This window comes from Notothenia coriiceps, unplaced genomic scaffold, assembly GCF_000735185.1.
Source record: "Notothenia coriiceps isolate Sejong01 unplaced genomic scaffold, NC01 NC01_scaffold00009305, whole genome shotgun sequence".
Taxonomy (NCBI): Eukaryota; Metazoa; Chordata; class Actinopteri; order Perciformes; family Nototheniidae; genus Notothenia; species Notothenia coriiceps.
This window is the reverse complement of record NW_011342006.1, coordinates 590,644-612,649: the sequence shown is the minus strand read 5'-3', so window position 1 is coordinate 612,649 and position 22,006 is coordinate 590,644. Positions and strand designations below refer to the sequence as shown.

The window sequence follows — 22,006 nt, the reverse complement described above, 5'->3', positions numbered from 1 at the left end:
AAACTTCTCTTTTTTTACACGTCCTTTTAATACCGGGATGTTATACTAATAAGTTTAATATCCTCCCACCCTAGTAATCCCTTGGAAAAAAGGAAGTTCCCCCGTAAAGTAACAATTTAGGATGCTCCCGGCAGGTCTAATAACTGAGACGAATTTTTATGATTTTAGGGTCGGGTAAGTAAGCGGAAAGAAAGATACGACACGTTCTTTCGGGGAAATAGGTCTATACAAATGGTACTAACGCGTACGTGTGACATACATTACATAAAGCAAAGGCCCAAAAGCGTCAATTCAGACTGACACACATTCACTTATGGGGAATTGGGGATATGTATCAGCTGCTTGTGTGACAGTCAGACAGTGAATACTGTACAGCGGCCGCTGCCGTGAGTTAACGGGAGAATAAACTCCGGTGGACGAGCAGCGCTGCAGCGGGCGGTAATGCCGCTGAACCACATTAATAAACAATGCACAACGTCACTCTGGAGAAAATTATAAGGTTGGAGAAGTAGTTATTTAATTTAATCTGGCTTCTTATGATTAAAAACTACCCAACGCAGTTCTCTATTGATGTTGTTGTGAGCAGTGTTTCGGAGAAAACCAGCGACGTACAATGCTGTGTGGAAGGAATAAGAAGGCACGAAAACGGTTACGTCATGACGCAAACGATGACGCAATGACGCAATAACTTACCTTTGAACCTAATTCACCTTTGAACCTGCAACAATGAGTTGACCAAAGAAAAGAAAAGTCAACAATGAGTGCTGAATGTTTAATGAGGAGTGGACAGCTAAATATTGTTTCACCGATCTGCTACTGGTCCGGCCGTCTGTCAAATTTTAAAACTCAAATAGTGGCCCCGAGCCAAAAAGTTTGCCCACCCTAAGCTAGAAGAACCACCTGCTTTTTTAAATCAGCTGTGTGGGAACATTTCGGGTTCCCTGTGGACTACAAGAACGATGGAGTGCAAGTGGTGGATCGGATGAGGACGGTGTGTTGGTGTTGTTCGACAGCGGTGCGGTATGCTAATGGTAACACACGCCAAACATGCTAAATCATATCAGAAGGCATCACCCAGATTTGACAATCACGGGAGCCCGGAACAGCAGTTCAACAGCTTATCCCCGCTGTTTTTAAGAAGCCAATAGACATGAAAGCCTTGAGACCAAAATAAATAACAGAAGCTATTGGCATATATATTTCAACGGCTATGCGCCCTTGAAACACTTTCTTATTATTTATTTCGTAATATTTTCAAGACAGTCTTTTTAGTTTTACAGCTTGATGAAACCAAGATAGATTATAGATAATATTGCCTCTGAGTGTGTGTGGTACTGTTTGTGGTTTGTTTTTAACTGTGTAATACAGTTAATTATTCAAAATGTTAGAGTTCCTTATTTTTATACTGAAACTTGCACTACTGTTCAAACATAAATAACAACAAACCTGGAATTATGCATTTGGGACTTTTTTTTTCTTTTTCTTGTTGTACCGAACCCGTACCGAACGATGACCCCCAAACCGAGGTACGTACCGAACCGTGAATTATGTGAACCCCTAGAATGCATATACATGTGGGTAAAGCTTTTTCATTATGCATATATTTATTTTTGCTTTTGTCAAATATTATCAAAAGGTTTTTAATAATAATACAATTTGTTTGTTCTGACTGGTAGACAACAGCTCGAAGCAACTTCTGATGGCTTTCTAGTGAGCTGCTCTCAGTACAAATGTTTCTGTCTGACTGAGAGTGCTAAGATTAAAGCTATATCTCGGTCTTTGTAGGGCCTATACCTCTCTCCGAGAATGAGGAGGGAGGATGAAGGCCTATCTGAGCTGTCTGGCTTGCATACAGCTCTCTGCTGAGCTTTTATCTAGGGAGATTGGTTGCAGCTCTGTCCAGACCCGGCTCCCGGGGAGTGCACAGTCCCGAGACCTGTGGCATTAATAAAGATAATGCTGTTTGGAATAATAACAGTCAATTCAGCCCAATAGAGGAGAGAGACAACAGAGTGTAGCAGAATACAAAAGAAGCCAAGATGAAAGGCTGAAACATAGGCCTGTGCACCTCTATGGCTTTCTTGTGGGAACTGATGGAACCGTTATCAACATGCTCGCCCACAAACAGCACTGAGAGGGACCCTATGCCGATTTTGACCCTCGGGTGCCATGACGCAGAAATGCAATTTGTTCTTTTGTCTGCCAAGATCACAGAGGGAGAGCAGTGACTTGTCTTTCTTTTATTCGTACTTGTTTTTTTCTCCTCTTCCCCTCCTTTTCATTCTCTCTGTTCCCCCTCGCCTTCAGTGAATGTAATTTAGTTTGATGAGCAGGTGGTCTTTTTTGAATCTCACAGTACTTTTGGCTCCCACCTCTGGCGTGTGGGGCTTTCAGTCGAAGTCAGTCATGTAGGCCAGGATTAGAAAGGGTGGAGGAGAGGAGGAGGAGGTCCAGTTAGAGTGTTAGTATTGGCGACCTCAGCGCCCTGCAGTCAGAACCATGCAGAGTGCCGATTGAAAGAGTTATTTTGTTGCTAAAGCTCTCAGACGCACCCCAGATGGCTTTTGTGCGGGCCGGGGACATGTTTGGTGACAGGGTTAAAGCAACAGAGTCCTTCAGGCTTGGTGAGGCTCTGGGCTCAGCAGGTATGGCACTGTGGGCCAGACACACTGAGAAGGCAAAACGTTGCCGTCTCGGCACTTTTCCAGCTTGAATCTGAACAGTGGACCGAAACAAAATAAGTGGATTAGAGCAAATAGTAGACATACTTCTGAGCACACCCTTACCACACACACCCATATGTATAGTGAGATGTAATCCTCTGAACATCCACCCAGATTAAGATTTATTGGAGCATCTCATCTGATGTCACATAAGACAAAAGAGCTGGTAGTGAGGGAGGGAAAGTGCTGTGTCTGCATTTCCAATACAAGCCCTTTCTCCTGTAGCGCAATATTCCCTGGTAGCTGCACCGGCCAAATTATAAACTGCTTTCACTGTTTTACCTTTGATCTCCCTTTCATCACACGCTGCTAATTATCCAACCCTGTTCCTACTTAAAGCAATTTATGGCCCATTACTTTATCTGTCCAACATTCCTCTGCAATAATCTCCATGGTGACGCCTAGACAAGCAATCAATATTTTGTCAATAATGCGTTACAGGTGTGCTGATCTGCTGTCTTTCTTATTTTGACTTCTTGTCTTAAAGTACCTTCTGCCCTTGAGCATTAGGACTTTGTAACATGATTCCAGACTTGCATTATACATTGTATCGAGGAATAAAACAAAATGTGATGCATGTTGTCCAAATTGGAACATGTTAAGGCCAACAAATAAATCAGGACTATAACTTTGATTTAACTATCAATCTGCTAATTACTTGTACTTTAATTGTGAAGTCTGTGAAATATCAGAACATGGTTAAAAAAAATTCACAGGCTTCAAATTCTATCTTTGGTTTGAAGAAGAGTTCTAAACCCAACAACTTTTTATTAAAAAATAGCATTAAATACAGAAAAGTATAAATTGATCATGTCTGGGAAGCCAGTTGACTGAATGTCTTTAAACTTGCTCAATTTATTCTAAATGTATGTTTGTTTACACAGCCTCAGTGTTCACTTAAAATTATGCTTAGAGTAGCTGTATATGTGTTACTGGAGAGTGTTAGGGGTTAAATCAAAATATCACCCCACCGTATATAGCTAATAAGAAGACAATGTCATAGTGAATGTCTTAGGTCTGATCTGTAAATCTAAGTGGGAGGAGTGATTGGTCGGACCTACTGTTCACCATCCTGTGTTTGTCCCTCCGAGTGTTTGTCACGGAGGTTTCACAAGTGGCCGCTTCTACTCGCACTGATAAACAGCAGGGATTGGATCCAGACCTTGCTGGGTTTGAACTGGAGCCCTGGGGCTTGTAACCACACAGACCGGGAATGTTAGTCATTTGTTTATTATTGGTGATATTTGCCTGCTCCTAATCCCTGGCCGGATTAGCCCTGATGTGTTCCTCATCCCACTTTTTTCCACTGTTTCTGGCATTTCATTAAGACGTTCTGCGTCTTTTGTCAATATGTGCATGCACAAGAAACACACACAAATGTGTATGCAATGGCGTGCTTTTAGTTTGTGTGTTGATGCATGAATCTGGTGCCATTTCACATGTGTCGCTGAAGGATGTTGATAATCAGGGAGGTTTGACAGATATCTAACCTCTAACTTCATCCCATGTAACACAGTCATCAGTGTCAATAAGAAAACTCTATTACTGTGACTTTCTCCCATGCCAGGGCAACTTGATCTGTGGCTGTGCTTGCAGCTTGAGGCGTGTTCGGATCTACCAATTCAGGGCTGTAGAACTTTTTTTTTTCTCAAACGGAAACACACAAAAAGCCCTATAGGAACTAATTAATCAGAGACGTTGAACGTCAGCGTGGCGTCACTGGAAATCGGAAATTACTGATGCCATGAGGGAGGAGAAAGTGGTCAGAGTGGTGCTTACAGGGTTTCTTTACCGATTGTTAGTTCATAGAGGGAACAGGGTTTACTAAGCAGACTTTTTCAGTGTGACCTTTAAAGAGCTCACACTACCAAACATGACCACGCACATGCGCGTTAACACGCCATACTTTTTTAACCATAATGTCTTAATGTGTGGGAAAGTCCATACAATCTGCACAAACACTTGGGCCCCGAACAAAATTGCTTCCCCCTAATTCCTCCCTCAAACGCACAGAAGAAGATACACCAATGCAAGACTGACAGACATTTATGACACAGACATGTAATTATTTATGTTTATGTGTGTGGGCTTGAAGGCCAAGAGGTTAAGCATGAAACTTTATACATTTTTTGAATACTTGACTAAATGTTTTCTGTGTGAGAACCTCATGTCACTGAATGGACCAAATTGTACTCTAGTAGACACGATTTAGGGCAAAGCAGACTCAAGTTTCAAGTCATTTAGGATACATCCAGGGAAAGTTTGAAGTTTTTTGGAGTACATTATTCAAGATGTAGCATTTTAACATTTTATTTCCAAACCCATGTTGATAATTTGTATAACTATAACCCTAATATCTATAAGCACAATACTTAAGGGTAAGGTCTGACAAAACACTTTGTTTATCTTTCAAATCTCAATGCAAGTCTTTAGGCAGGTTTTGGAGCAGTCAATTTATAACTTTCCTGACTTGGGTCCGATTTTTGAATTGAATGATGCTCAGTAAACCTTTCTAACAGTATCAGACCCCTCCCAATACATCTTTTGTTACCCTCCACACAAAGTGTTTTCACTCACTTCACATGGAAGCTGTCCAGCTGAAGCGGTCACAGCTGAGCTTCATGGGGTGTTGGTTAATTGGCAGTTTTTCGTAAGTGCAGTTATGCTCCACTATGCATATCTTCCTCAATGTCCCTTGCACTATTTGCCTTTTTAAAGTGTCCTTTAATTGGCAGCACAGTCACAGTCTCCTGCTTTAACCATCCCCTGTGGTACCTGAATGTGACCTTTTTGACCCTGAGGCCCTGGGGTGAAAACCTCATTTATGCAGCCAAAACCAATGACTGTTAACCTGCTTTTCTTTGCAGTCTTTTTTTTTCTATTTGTGTTTCTGTCTTTAATATGAGTTTTGAAGGTGATCTCTTTTTCATGGGGACAGTACTGGGCCTCTGAAAAGCTAAATCCGCTTGTTTCAACACCTCTTCATAAGCCTTACCTTTCCGTTGTTTTTGTGAGTGCCTGCCAGCCTTAGTCAGGCAGTTCTGTCAACATGGTAACATGCCTGCCTCCTCAGCCCTAAAGCAAGGCCTCTTATTTGGGCTCTAGGGAAACCTGACTAGTACATCTGATAGATCTAGCCACAGCTTCTCCCTACACACCAGTCAATTCCAACTGGGCTGCATCAGCAGTACTGAAAGACCTGAGAGTACTGTGATCCCACCATGGGGTGTATGGCTGTGGCTCCTGCTCCACTACACTTTAATCCCCTTCTCTTTTAACCACAATGGGAAACATCTGCTTACTCTGTGTAGGGTACAGGCCCACCATGGGAGAGGCTGTTTACTTTCACTCTTAAACTAACATTTAACAGCTTCTGTGACCACTCCTGGTTACTTCCACTGGGTTAAAAAGGTGATGGGAGATCATTTGGTGACATCTTTGTTTGTTTCATCACCACTTTTGGTGCCGATTAGAATTGTCTCCTGACTTTTTCCCTGCTAAAATTTGGCAAACAAATTAGTTATGCACGCACAGAATATCCGCCATGGGAGAAAGTCTTATTTAAGACATGCTTGATGTAACTTTCCTATCCTACCATCAATACCCATAGTCACCCATGTTTATTTGGTAAGAAAATTAAGCGCAACAGAGAAGCATGCTTGTCAAACTATACACTAAACCAACATAATCTGCCATATAGGATTTTTGCAGATGTGATCATTGCTTAGAATGTTCTACAGTCTTTGTCCCTAAAGTTGTGTTCTGTTTTTAGTGGTGAACAAGTTGTTTCTGTACAGACAGGGAGCTACGACAAAGAGATGCAGCAGTGTAAAACAGAAACAAGAAACTTCGACAGGAAATGTAATCCAGATGAAGATACTACATTCTGTCTTATTTTACCGGTGTGTTGTCAGGAATTGGTGCTGTAGTACTTACCATATGTCTTTCGAGTTACATCACAGCATTTCTATTCCGGTTATATACTGTACTACGCCAGCAACTTTTTTTTTCCTAATTTCAATAATGTTTACATTTAACCTTTAGAGACTTGAAGCCTGCTTGTCTTGTTTTTGCTGTTACCACGAGGTACTGCAGCTGTTGTATACACACTCAGGATTTGATGTCGCAGATGTCAGTGTTGCATTAATATCTATGTGCACTCACAAATCAGACCCAAAATAGATTAACATGGACATACAAAAAGAAAAAGGCTCACACACATCTGCAAATTTTTTACATTAAAAAGCTGTTGTTGGTTGTTTCCGCAAAGGAATCAAGGACTTTTCACGTTACAATTGAACTTTTACAAATAAATTGCTGAGATTAGTTTGATGAATTACGAGTTGAGCATGTTTGAAGTCACTGAACGTTTTGTGTGTGCGCTGAAATCAATGGAAAACAACTCCTGCCAGGAATGTTCTAAATCCCAAAACTTTATGTTTTTTGGTTTTGGTATGCTTTGGAAAATGGTGCTGAGCAATGTCAAGGAGACACATATTTGTATATTTTAGCCAAAACACATAAAAACCACAAGTACAATTATTAATTGTTCCCATTGCTGTAGAAGTTACCCTACATCAGTTTCCATTGAGTCCAAGTTAAGGCTCTGGTGATCAATTCCCAACTCCTGGCCAGTGGAACTGTGTGACTGAATCGGATCCTGACCTCCACAGGTGTGGCAGGTGATCTGAGGGATGAGTGAGCTCTTCCTGGGGTAATATTAGCTCCAGCCAGCTCCCCCAGTTGCCCTGCCCCAATTTGCCCTTTCCTGTCATTTTATCTGTACATCCATTGCAATCATCCTCTGCTCCTCCATTCCACTGGCGGGTCTCCATCGCTGGTCTTCTCAGATGTCAATGTGAAGAGAGAACTTCAGTTGGGCTGACTGACAGAGTCCTGACACCCGATTGTAGGCAAAACTGTTTCAGCTTCCTGCCACCCACACCCTCCCATCCTCTAACCTCCGTGGTACCAAGGGCAAAACGAGTGTATACAATTCACTACACAGATGATCTATTTAGGATTTTCTTCTAATGATGAACAAAGAGACAGTAATTGTTTTTTCCGGACTCAATAGAGAAGTAATTTAAGTTTCCCTAGAAAGTCGCAAAGTCATATTAGATTGTGTTGTTGTTTGAGCCAGAGGGACATGCTGTAGTTGAAAGGCTTTCTGATTAGTAGTTGAGACTTAATGTAGATCCTGTAGGGACAGAGAATTGTACTTCCTCCAAATGTCTGGGTTTAATTAGACCGACCAGCCAGCCAACCAGCTCTTTTTACATTGTCACTTACTTACTTATTAAAGAAAACTCAGATAGTTGCCAATCTGACCACTCAGCTAAAATGTGCAGAGCTTTCAAAAGTGTTCAGTACGATAGAAGTGTACAAATATTTGCATGCTCACCATGTATTACCACTCTTACTTTGCTTATTCAACCAGTCATGTCCTTATTTAACTGGTAACTCAATCACTTAATAGAATAATTACAAAAAACACAATAAAGTCATAATGTCAACCCTTGACATTAATTTAAGCAGAAGAAACTGCTTAAACACATCAGTGTTTGGTAATCTGAATAGGACTTGAATACTTTGCGAATCATCTATCATTTGCATTCCTGCCAAAAGCACTATAAACATGTTTCCACATGTGCTCATTCCATAGCAAAGCTGCCAAACAGCAGTCAAGCACTGCTGAAAGGAGGCTTATCACAGCCCTTCATGATTTTCGTTGACAAATAAATTGTTTTGTTTTGTTCCTATTCAAGCTAGTATGTGGCTTTACTGTAGCTACACTCATTGCAGTTTGTTATTATTCCATATATGTTATGTATAATGTACTGTGTAAGAGAATATGCACATTTTGAACCAGTATTTCCGGGCCCTGCTGAAACTTGTATTTGCGTACTTTCACAAAGACGAGAGGGTGTGTGGGACAAAATCTGATTAATCTGTTTGTGTTTGTGTGTGTGTGTGCGTGTGTACGAGTGTGTGTGCGTGCGTGTGTACGAGTATGTGTACGAGTGTGTGTGTGCGAGTGTATGTGTGTTATGTGGACCTGAGCTCTGAGCTTTAAAAGTGTGTGTGGACTTGCAGACCTCAGCTAGGAGATGTAATCTGATTTGCAGAAATGAACGGGTCGTTTCACATGACTGATTTAAAGGACCACTGGCGCAAGGTTGTGCCAGCGTCCCTAACTTGTGTGTGTGTGTGTGTGTGTGTGTGTGTGTGTGTGTGTGTGTGTGTGTGTGTGTGTGTGTGTGTGTGTGTGTGTGTGTGTGTGTGTGTGTGTGTGTGTGTGTGTGTGTGTGTGTGTGTGTGTGTGTGTGTGTGTGTGTGTGTGTGTGTGTGTGTGTGTGTGTGTGTGTGTGTGTGCATATGAGCTTGACGTGTGTGGAATAGCTCCATGCATGTGTGCTTGCATGCTATACACCTACATGTATTTATTTGCTTTCTCAAGTGCCCCTGCAGAAATATGAGCATGTCTTACTAGTGCAGGCCACTAAACAGTAGAGGTAGAAAGGTGTTGAAGTTTGCTACGCAATTATTCCATTGTTCTTGTTTTTAAATCAGATTTATTTGGGAGAGGTTGCATGGAAGTAAGGCCGCTGCTAATTAACAGCCCATTACACATCTGGAATAAAGTACAGCTCTGCCTTTCACTCTGATGCAGTTTGCAACTTTCTGTTTACACTTCTCTTATAATCACAGCTTTATTTTAAACTAATGGACCATCAGAAATTATATCACATAATTGAAATCATCCTGTAGCCTCAGCCCTCTTTAGAGGACTACTGAGATTAAATCCCCTTAAAGCCTCGCCTCGGAAACCTCTCTGTTTTTAAGCATTGTTTGTTGATGTTTTTTTGGGGTGGAGATTCTCTGCTGGATGTGGGCCATCATGTGATTTTCATTGGAGGGTGGCCGGAGGAGACGACCATAGTAAATCAAGTGGGCGTGTGTTTGTGTGTCATCTGGCCTTGTTAATAAAAGCAGGTTGTTTTCCATCTGGGGGTCATCAGTTGTGGTCATCACATACACAAGTGGAAGAAGGGGGCCCTATGCGGTGACGTGTGGAGCCTTGTGTGTGCTTGTTGGTGTGTCCGTGTACATGCTTGTTATACACATAAGCATGGACCGAACGTACAAGTTGTGTGTGAGAATGCATCGTGTTCACGCCTGTGTTTGGTTGTGTGCTTTCTCTCCCATGTGTGGAGAGCTCATAAGCAGGATGATGCAGTGAGCAGGAAGCACTGATCCCATCAGGCGTGTCAGCAGGGGCAGTTTTTCATAAAGTAGTAATCTCACCACACACAGGGGTGTCCAATATAAGAGAGAGCCCCACACCCCTGAGCTAATCAAGACCTGACCAACGCTTCTCCTGGCTTGCCAACCCTCTAAACATTACCTCATCTGGAGGCTTAGCCTAGCCACATGCTGCTCCAGCCTACTGGTCTACATGATAGCTCACTACGATAGCTAGAAAAAACAGAAATATAAGAAGGGATATATAAAATAAATGAGAGCAGCACACAACTACCTATGGTGCCTGGTGCCAGGGAAAGGTATTTTAAAAGGGAGAGGAAAGAAAGAATCATTTTACCATGTCCTCAAAAAAACTCTGGGAAGCAATTTGCCGGTATTCAGTTTCTCTCCCCGCTGTCCTGTTATTGCTGTTTTCCCCTCAACTCTTGGAGCCTTCAACCTGAAAGGAGGTTTTTAAGTTCAGGCTTTGTGTCACTCGGAAACAGTGCATTTGTTGCCAAGGTAACAGGTCTGGGACAGTGAAACTAAGAAGCCGAGTGCACCTTTGTCCGGGAATGGATGAAGAGGGACTGGAGCTGTCATTGGTCCAGATAGCACAGCTTTAGTCTTAAATACGTCTAAGAAGCCTGTGATCAAGAGAAATGTCTTCATCCAATATCTACCTGAACTGTTAAGTCCAGCACACTACTACATTTCAAATGAAAAAGCCACTTTGACTGCTTCCCTTTACCTGACCTGCCAGCTACTGTCGAGTTTCACTGAAACCTAGATTTCCAAAAAAAACGAGTTCCTCTACTCCAGGTTTAGCTTTTTAAATGTTAGTCATAGATACTGGAGAAGGTCTTGACTCATGTTGTCATTGTAAAACCAGATTTGGTTGACCAAAAAGCCTTGGAAAAAAGGCAAAAAAAGTATTGTGATGTTTAGAGTCATGTAGAAGTACAATTATCCATTATGAGGATTGTCAGAAGCTCTTAGAAATGTTGTGTTGCATACTTCATTTTGTTTTCCATTCTTCTGTTCTGTTAATCATCTCATGAATTCTCATATTTATTTTGGACTTGAAGGTTGGAAACCAGAGTCGTTATAATTGTTTTATTCTCATATTCATTCATATAAATATGTGTGTGATTGAAAATGCAAGTTTGGGCAGAACTAGACTTATTGCCATCTGATTTATGCCTTTTTTTTGTCCATTTGTTTAACTCTTGAATGAGCTCCTCTCTCAATCATTTTGTTCTCCTCCTTCTCTTTTTCAGATGATCTCAAGGGAGCACCCAGAAGAGGCTGAGTAATAGAAACGTGAACTCAAGAGATTCAACAGGTAGGGATGACTGTTTTTTTGTTTGTTCTTTATTCAGTGGAATATGTGATCACACACAGCGCAGCCTTATTATGAAGTGACAGTTGCTATAAACAACCAGAGTGTGGTACATCCACTGATGAAACAGAGTAGCAATGGTTCACATATAAGTGAGACATGATCAGGGTGGTGACACTGGCTTGATTCCCATGTTCTTGCTTTTTTCTTTTATTGTGTAACTCAAGTCATGACAGCATGGTAAAGAATGCAGTGGCACAGAGATATCACTTCAAACACGGCGTCTCTCAGGAGCCTCAGATCCTTTCAGTGAAACTGAATGAAGATATGCTTTGATGGCCCACCACAGAGTCGGTGGCTTTCAAAGAAATCTGTTGATGGGCTTGTGCGGGGCAGCCAGCAGGTTGAATGAGTGGTACTGTATACGTGCGCCTCTCAGGGTGGCCGTGGGTGTTCTCAATGGAGGTCAAACATGCTTGACCCCAACATGAGTAGACTTTTTCAATAGATTTTAGGCTCGCATTATCTTTTTTTTCTCCTTCTAGCGGGTTCTCTAGGTAAATGAAGGGGAACAGTGTGTGTGGATGGCAGGCTGCCAGTAGACAGGTACAGTAGATGTGCTGATGAGGGAGGCCGATAGGGGCCATTTTCAGTCGCAGGCCCCAGGCACAGACAGGCGTACACGGGCAGGCTGAGATTCAGAGGCAGGTTGGGACCTGGGTCTGTATGCTGATGCCACTCTACTGGCTCTGCTCCAAAGTGAGGCATAGGAGAGAAACGTGGGAAGAGAAAAAACAGAATATAGGTCAAAGGGAGCCATAGAGAAAATCAGGTGAAAGGACAATTGCTGAGTGGTGTTAAAAAAACACACACAAAAATGAGGGTAGATATAACAGTGTTAACAAAAAGCAGTAGAGTGGCTCTGGCTTAAAGTTAGGAGAAGCAGGCTAGAGAGCAATGATTATGTGTGAGGCCCAGGGGAAGGAGAGAGAGGTGAGGTAGGAGGGACATGAAGAAAGAGTACGCGAGTGAGGCCACATCCTGTACGCTGGTGGAACGTGACTCCTCACAGGTAAGCCAGCTCAGAGGTGCAGACAGGCAGAAAGAAGATGAGGAACACTGATGGATGACTACTTATCCTCTGACATGCCGTTCCTTCCCCAGGCAATGAACAGGCGGGACAAGCCGGTCCCGCCACTTTGGCTGAGTGGAAGTTGCGTGGGCGCAGACGACGTAATGTCCTTTTTGTTGGAGGTTGTATGCGCAAACACAAGTGAAGCAGACTATAGGTTGTCAAGAGGCCACGTACCTACATTACCTCACCTCGGGCTGCTCTGTGATGCTGTGGAAAAAGCAGATGTTGTACACTGATTAACTCGCTTTCATTACACAACATATTCAACAAACTTTTGTAGTTGTTGTACAAAACAATTGTTATCATCCTCTTCTTAACTGTTCCTGCACTTCTGAAAAAGAGTGATTTTATCTTTCTCTTTTATCATTGAAATAAGATACTTGCCTAAAGCAATTGTAGGTTTGACATCTCAACTGTGGTTTTATACTGAAAATCAGGTGGTTCCAGCTGCCGCGCAGCAAGACTGATTTGTGATTTGTGTCCACACTACTGGAAGCAAAACAGTTTTTGCCACCACTCATAATGTGATCATTTCAGCTAATGATGAGGCTCTGCGTGGTTCATCCGCTACTTATTCATTATGCCAGTTTAAAACCTCATGCTCTTTTCTGTGTGGAAAGATGGTAAAATCAACTTAATCTGCCGAAGGCATTATCGGAAAATAACCTAGCATTGACCAATTCTGGATGTGTTATGAATCTCTGGTTGTTTTAAGTAATGGCACTAAACAGTTACTTAAGTTAAGTTTCCATAAATTATGAAATCCTCTTATTTACTTCACTAAGGGTATGGGAAACATGTGTCACTGTTCAAGCTGTTGTCTTTTTTCCAAGTGGTGTTTGGCCTCAGTCAATCATTAGTTTGTGTATTATGTTTCTAGGATCATACTGAATCCTGGTTTGGACTGAGGACCAGCATCCCCTGCAGCAGATGTTTGCTCCTGGCATGTGTGCAAACAGCATGACCTCCATCACTGACAATCTCGCTCTCAGGATCCAACGCCAGCAACTTAGACTCGGAGATGCTGTGAAACAAACTCTGCATGACAGTGCAGTGCGTTCTGCTGCTCAGACATTAAGGAACAGATCAGTCAACACAGTCTGGAGACGCTCTCATTCGGAAAGTTAACTTGATGAAAGATGTTTATCACAGTTACCACAATGGATCCACACATTGTTTGACTTTTTCTAAATTGAAACTGGATTAATATTTTCCCGTATACTGTATATACATCTGCTTTTGATATTCCGTGTTTATTTACGCTGTTGCCCATACACTGCAGTTGTGACATATACTGTGTTATTCTGGATACAGTATCAACAAGCGCTGGAACTGTAAATGGAAAATAATCAAATGGTATTTTCATTTTTAGGTCTGATATTACAGCACTTGCCCAGTGCAGCAACATACAAAACATGTGCACAGTACTGTGTAAAATACATTTGAACAGATAGGATCAAGATTTCCCAGACGATTACTCATTTATTGGAACTTTATCTTCTAATTGCGATCACAAAGAAACCATTGTGATTAAGGTGCTTATAAATGCAAATCAAAACCATCTACATTTCACATAGACACTTTGGCAGCCTTTGTTGTTTTCGATTAATAATCCTGTCAAGGAATGTATTCTGATGATGATTTATAGCTCCATAACTTTAGCTGTCTGTGAAACCTAACAGAAATAAAGAACTTGTATTCAAGCTGCTGTCTGTTTTTTTTAAATTATTACAACTGCAGATCTATGAGTTTAACAACCAATAAGATGCTTTTACGATGTTCGTTAAGTGTGTGAATATGCGTTTAGTATTAGTCATGCTGGCTTCATTACTAGCTGGGCAAGTATGTGCTAATCGGCTGCAAGGAGGACTATCAGGTGGTGTATCACTCTTTTTTTTCTCTCTCCTGCTCAGGCAGTAAGAAGCAGAGTAGAAGTGAAATTGGAATTACGTGACATTTAAATATTGATTATCTGAACTGCTTATGGAAATCACAGTTTTACTAATGTGACAATAGGTCACGGTTATACTTACGACACTTCTTAAAATGTTTTGTGCAATAAGCTCATTTACTTTCCTTTCTTTCGGTATTTCCTAGGAGTACAAATGAAAATAGAAAGTGTGTTTGCTGCTTGGTTCAGTTTCTGTAAAGCTTCTATGTATGATGTTGTTGGAGAAGTGCTTAATGTCACAGTCTAGGTCAAAATGAACAAAATTAAACTGGAGTTTTCACTACTTTGTGCATGAAAATCAGTTTAAGCGAGTTTAACATTTTAACACTGACTTCCCATTCAACTGTCTTTCACTGTCAATTTCAGCTGTGATTCAATAAGGTTCGGCTCACGAGGGGGGAGCTACAGGCCCTGCGGGGGATGTGGGTGCGGGAGTGCGGGGAAGCAGAGTTGCTAAGGGGGTAATTATTCCTCGAGGGGTTGCTTATTGTTGTCTTTCTCTCTGCGATAAAACAAAGCGGACCGGGTTAGCCTCCTATAGCAGTGTGCTCAGGCTTTTATTCTGGCGCTTGACAATGTTCTGACAAGTTGTTCAAAGCATCATAGGGATCATATTAAGAATCAAATTTGTGAGGGACAAGGTCATCTCCATCTGTAAAAGAAAAGGGGTGTGAAGGCCCCGGCGCTGATGTTTTGAAAGTTGAGTTTCATGACATCTTTATGGCCCTGCTTATGGTCAACAACATTAGCATGTCCACAATGGACTTCCCTACTTGCCTGCCTCCCCCTCTTTTATTTTTCTCCCCCGCTTTTTCTCACACACATACACAGCTCAGGGGAAAAATGACCTCTCTGCAGCTCTCAATTCACCGCACTTCTATAGCCATGAATGGACCGGCTCAACAAAAGGTGACATAATTTTCTCAGGGTTTGATTGGCCCCCTCCATGCCACAAGATGACATCATGCAAACCCCCTCCCTCTCCAACGCATCACAACCAGCACAAGCACACCAACCCTCCCCTCCATGTTCTTGGATGCTGGGTTCCCAAGACAACAGAGTTAGGCCCTGGCTGTGGGGCAGGACTTGGCAGTATTTTGCAGCTTGGCTGTCCATAATGAGCTCAGGCGGCGTTGCTCTTGTGTTTGTGGTAAACAATGTTCGGAAATTATAGAAGAGGGGAAGGGATATTATATATTTTTTTATAATGGCGGATTCCATCTTCTTTGAACCTTTTCTTTAAAGGGACCATTAATGTAATCTTCTTCAATAACACATGTATTACAGCAAGAATTGTCAAGCCACAAACTTTTAATGTCAAGCACGAGCTTTTTGTCAACTGCCGAGCTCTCACTTGAAGCTCGGCCAAGTTTTGGTACAAGTGTCATTGTTTCTCACTTTCTCTCTCATGAGGTTCAAGTGGTGTGTGTGTGTGTGTGTGTGTGTGTGTGTGTGTGTGTGTGTGTGTGTGTGTGTGTGTGTGTGGAATAGGGTTGCCTTAGAAGAGGGAATAATTAATTGAGACAAGTTCCTTCAATTTGCCCTAAATTTTGTTTTACTTTCATCCTTAGTCATGTTATCAGGGATATCTGCTCTGAATGAGAAGTATGAACTTTTACCCTCTATTTAACAATATACCCACAATCTTAAAAAGTACAGTAATTGGGGTGTTCCTCCGTTTGTCACTGTATGGTGTCAAGTAACAAGTTCTGGGAATTGGCTGACTTGCTCAGCTCGGTTCAACCTGTGACCCTGACTAATAAATGTCACTTTTCAAGCTGGTTTTGCATCCAGGAATATTAAAGGCATAGTACAAGACGAGTATCACACACATACAAATGGCCATTTCCCCTTGGAATTGTTGTTAATGAGGATAATTTAAAGTGAGGTTGACATGCAGATCCGGAGCCAAACCTTATTGGTTCCAAAGACTCCTTCAGCATAGACGCCTTGAAGCGCACTCCAAACCATTTCCTCAAATTGGAACTGCATCCCAAAAAGAAAATGACACAATTACTTCTTGGTCTTGGGGTATGTCCACCATTTTTGTTGAACGTTGCATTGTATTAGTGTCATGTATGGTCGTGCTTATATATACTGGTTTTAATGGGAAAAGACAATCATTTTCTACTTTTCCCGTACAGCCTTCTGTCTTTATCTTGCCCATCATGCCAAGTCTCTATTCACTTCAAAGTGCACCTCATTAAAGCTTTCATGCTTTCCTTTTCTTGCTGTTCCTTGTGGTGTTTTGTGATTAACTGTGGTGTGCCGGGTCGGCCCCTCCTTGGACTTTGTTGGAAGAGAGCATAGCTTTGGTGGGTTTGTAAGCTTGGATGAGCGCTGACTGTATCGGTTACCTCTGGCATGTTGGGAGTGCGTGGGCTCCCATCGTCTATGACGTTGATTCACTCAGCTCTCAATGCACAGGAGAGATGGTGGGAATCCACTTCTTTTCTTTTTCTCTGTATTTTCCACAATTGTTCTTTATTGAGGTTACCTTTTTCTTCCAGTGCTTTCAAATTTGTCATGTGATTTACCTTGAGTTTATTATGACAATATTTTCCCAAGTTAAAAGTTACAACATAAATCCGGAGTAAATTGATGGGGACAATAAGGTTATATACTTTCCAAACATCATAAAAGACGCGGCGATCTTTGTGGTTTATTCATGGTGACAGCCTTGATTGGCAAGGTGACATAGAGGAGGCAGTTGCATGGGAAACCATCCCTCAGTCTGGGCACCCTCTCCATCCCGCGCCTCTCTCGCTCTCTCTTAATCCCCATTGAGAAGAGGAAGGGGAGACTCGGGAGGCAGGAGAGGATGAAGAGGAGGAGGGGAGCAACAGAACAGGCCAAAGGCTTCACTGACATCCATGGGAATCTGCAGATCCATTCAGTCGTAATTATTAGCATCAATGCAGAGAGGCAGTGGCAAGGCGAGGGGCGGGGGCAAGGGGGTGTGGGAGAGTTTTGGGGGTGCGGTTGGGCGGGATGAGGGGGTGTCAGTCCAAGATGGAAATCAATCACCAGAGGAGCCAAGAGGTTGTAATGAGAGAGAGGTGTTGAACAGGGTTACTTTCCATTATAGCAAAGACGATGTGAGCAGCATTTGTCAGCGCAGCATTTCCCTTTCCTTGGTGTCTGGTCTCTGGAGAAGTGATTACGAGAAAGGAAATATTTATAGACAGAGGAACTAAACATTACATCATCAAATATGAAGCCAGTGTACATGACCATTTGATCTCTGATTAAGCCAGTTGCCATTTGGTTTTTATGTTGTAGGTCTAACATGACAGAGAGTAACCTTGAATGAATTACAGTCAATGCTGATTCACTGCAAGTCCTTGTATATTAGGAATTTAACTTAATGTATCCAGTATTGTTGAATTGCCTACGATGACACTTTTGTCATGCAGTTATATCAGAGGATTTTCTTATGGATGTGTGAGGTAATTCATGGTCTCGCGTGCTTCCTGCCTGTCTGCATGAAATGAAGCGACATGGTGAAAGTTCTCAAGTCAGGGATGCCAGCCCTCTGTCCCCTCAACATCATACATCACCCTGACTGGCTATTTCACTCCTAGATTCAGAATTCCTCCTGATCAACCACCTCAAACACTTTGGGTTGTCCCTGCTTGGTGAGAACGTCACTCCAAGCTTGCTGAACACCACATTTTGTACTTTTGCCAACTAGCCGCAGAGACAAGTCTGCCCGATGGTATTATGACTAATGATTTTTAATGTTCTCCCTTTCTTCAATTGAAACTGTAAAAAAAAAATTCCAGCTGAGGGTATTTCAGCAATGCAGCTGTAGTGCTTGCCTGACCTTTCACTGATTGTCAAAGAGGAAGGATCAGATTTAAATGGAAGACAATTTTTTTTAGGTGCGTTTTGAGTGTTGCTCATTGCTTCTCACTGTGAAAGAAAGGTCATGTCAGAGGTCAGGTCAGCACTTATTCTCTTCCTTAGAAGGTCTGTTCATACTCTGGAGTTTACCTTGGGAAAAACAGTCAGATAGAGATGTCTCATTATGCTGCTGGTGAATTTAGACAGAGGGTGTCAACATGTCAGCTTCAGGGATAACAGATTTCCTCTTGTGAAGCTGTCAGAAAGAAATGTTACAATAAGTTAGCAACGTTATTTGTGCGATATGCTTGCAGCATTACAGGCTCTGAAAAACAAGATAAACAAACATAAATTATATTCTGAAACCTCAAATAATGCCTAATGTGTTAACAACAAATTCATTTTCTTTATCTCAAGACTAATGCCCAGAAAACACATACTTATATTTAAATGTACAGTGCCTCTAGTACAAATATAACTCATGTTAGGTATAGTTTCTTTTTGTATAATGCTCTTTACGGCCTGAATTTTGAACTCAAGTAGGTATATATTGTGATTTAAATAACTCCCAATGTTATTTGTCTTTTTTAGAGTTATAACTTGTATCTCATACATTTCTAGCCGTTCTTTGCCTCCCACGCTGCAGGAATCCTCTGGTCGGTGAAAAAAGTGACCCCTTGACCCACACACACAAAGTTCATTTTTACATGCAGTACTTGAATTTTGTCTCCTTATGTGTAGAGCTGGGTGAGGAACAACGAAAAATCACATGGTCATCTATCACAATGAAAGCACGGACAAGATGGTGGTGGTGTGTCACTCACGCAGTGACTCTGATGTTTCTCCCTTGTCTTCCTGTACAAAGTATGAACCATTTGAACTGAGAACATTAAGGTATTGCACAAACATAGACATGAATCTCACAAAGCCAATCCCAGTTCCAGATAAGACCTGTCATTCCTGGGTTTTGGGATGGTTGATGGCCATCAGCTCTAAGGGTAGTCAGGTCCTGTTTACAAACACACACTTCTGCTTCAACCCCGTCACACATGTACGTATACCGGGATAACTATCTCCCCTCCATTTGCACACAGCCAAGGACATAACAAAGATATGAACAAAATCGACACCATCTACGCCTTTCCCACCTTCTGTCAGGGACCATGGCATACTGATAGTTAAAACGGTTTTTATACGGAAAAGTGAATGAGCAACAGGACGCATTATAAATACAAACTGCTGCCTTGATTTTAATGAGTTGATATTTAGGCTGCTAATGGTTGATAACGACACCAAAGAGGCTAAAGATTGAACCTAGCATTTATCCTCTAGTCAAGAAAACAGAGGAAGCCAAGACTAAATTGGGGCCTGCTTTTTTATGTTGAAACTCAGGGTGATCAAAATACTGCAGACTCAGGGTTTTTCTTCACTTGCGTTTGTATTTCAAAGGCAGCTTTGTCTTCCTGTTCATCCTGTTGGAAATGTAGCCCAGAAAGTTGACGATTTGTGATCTTATCAGTGAGCCCTTGAATGTTCTTGTCTTCGCCAGAAATTCAAAACGCTTCCTTCTTCATCTCAGCTCTGGGGTCAAAACATTCATAATTCTATAGGGGATATCATGTTAAATACATTTTAGATGGTTCGACATGTTACATAATTATCACATTCACAAGTTATTTATTCTTTCAATAAATGGAAATTGACCAGTTCTGAGATCTCAAAGTCTGTTTACTTAATAGTTTTTAACATTTTACTTTTCTAGTTTCCTACCTCTAATGTCATGCAATTAGATATGTTGAATATGATATCTGATTTTATCTAGTTAAAAGCTACCACAATTGGTGAATGAAGTTAAGTATAACTCTGGTCTAGTTTTTCTTAAACACAGAGTTTCTGTTTACATTGAATGTTACTCAGAGCACATATGTGTCTCATTAAAGATAACAAATGTGATTGATGTATTTAATTCCTCACAAAACTTATAAAAAGGCCTATTGAAAAAAAACATTTGAAACCTTCGTTTTTGTTCTTCTTCCCTTTGTGCCTTTTTTGGCAAAAAAAAAGCTTCTCACATTCTCTCCACATATAGTTTCATGAAACAGTGTGAAGGCTTGGCATCCCCCACATGATATATGGAAGTTAGAACCACAATAGTAACAAACAAAAACAGGGACCCTCTCCTTAAAACATGGCTCCATTACAAAAGTGGCACAGTTCAGTACAGCGTTTAGTGAAATGAAACATTTATTTTCGGTGCAATTGGTAAAGCAAAATGGGAGTAGATTTTGTATTGGTAATCTCTTCAATGTTGACACTATAATGTCCTCCAATGATGATGCTAATTATAAATTAAATCAATTATTTTATGGACATTTAAAAAACATCTGTCGAGTATTTCTAGAAATTAAGCTCTGTGTGTTTTAGCAGTTCAGAAGTGTCTGGACACGACTCAGAAAGTCCATTTCCTAAAACAACACAGTAATTGCGCTGCGCTTTTCCCCTGAGTTTCTTTTACTGTGCTCAGAAACAAACATCAATTCACTCATTCGAGGGGATTTTATTTGGATAGAGAATTGCTTTGGCCTTTGTCCAGTCAGAGAGAGTTCTGAAGTAAAGTGCAGCGGTAGCGTCTGTTAATGGCAACACATGACGCATAATACAAGCTGATCAGGAAAGGTGGAGCACTAAAATCCCCCCTTTTCAGTCCCAAAAGCCAGACCCTTTGAATATGGATGTGTTGTGTGACACATTCATATGCTGTGGCACGTTTTGATTTTTTTGCGGCCTTTATAAACATACATCAATGGCTGACGGTGAGTGTGGTTTTAGGTTGGGTGCCTGACGTTACTAACTCAAGACTGTGCAACATTTTCCAGCAGTTGGCTATTCTCTCTCTGGGGACATGTCCAGCCAGCCTCTTCTGAACATCTGGTTGATAGACTCCTGTGCCTTAATGCTGCCTTGAGAAAATGCAGGAACTTCTAATTGCTAATTTGTTGCTTTGTTTGCGTGCTTCTCTCAGGCGTGTTTAATATAACTATTCAACAAATGCCTGTATGATTCAGCTCTTGCTGTGAATGCAAAGTTTTATTGTTCTCATTGCTGGATAAAACATTTTCCCACGTTGAATCCTCCTGAGAGTGGCCATTAGCAAATAGTCCCATCCACACCTGCAGCAGTTTTAATGACATTGTCATCATTGCAGGGGAGTGTAATATGGCACCTGCTGGGATCAGGCACATTTTCTCATGGGATAGAAAACAAATATCTTCTGGTCTAATTAGAAATCACACTCAAAGAATAAAGGTAAGATAATTGAAAAAGCAGCATACTTATTATCGACTCTTCTTACCCAGTTGCACAACCATTGTTCACCAATTACATTTAAGAGACCTAACTCAAATCAATCTGATCACACTGTACTGTCCCTTGACGTTTACTGAGAATCATACCATTAAATGCTTCTTACTCAAGTCAAGCTGTCTTCTTGTTTTGATACTTCTTCTCAAATGTCATGCAATGATTTAAGGCACATGGGAACTCCCCTGAGAGAGGGACAGCAAGAGCGGGACTTATTCAGTATAATGGATAGAAGTACAGTAAATGACAGGGATGTTGTGGTGACGAGGGGGGTAATATTCAGCTTAGCTATCTAAAGAATCCCTCTAGCATAGCTACATTTCTGTTTATGTGTTTACAACCAGGGCACAGAGCTGATAGACATGATGGGACAGGGTGTGAAGCTGCGGCCTCACAGCTGGAGC

The 22,006-nt window shown here is 41.5% G+C and overlaps 1 long non-coding RNA gene across 1 annotated transcript; it reads left to right on the top strand.

Moving 5' to 3' along the window:
* The first annotated feature begins 658 nt into the window (after positions 1-658).
* On the top strand, positions 659-14,148 carry LOC104945241 (uncharacterized). Its single transcript, XR_798318.1, has 3 exons — positions 659-1,031; positions 11,249-11,313; positions 13,326-14,148. It is a non-coding gene; the product is annotated as an uncharacterized lncRNA (long non-coding RNA).
* Positions 14,149-22,006: the final 7,858 nt, after the last annotated feature.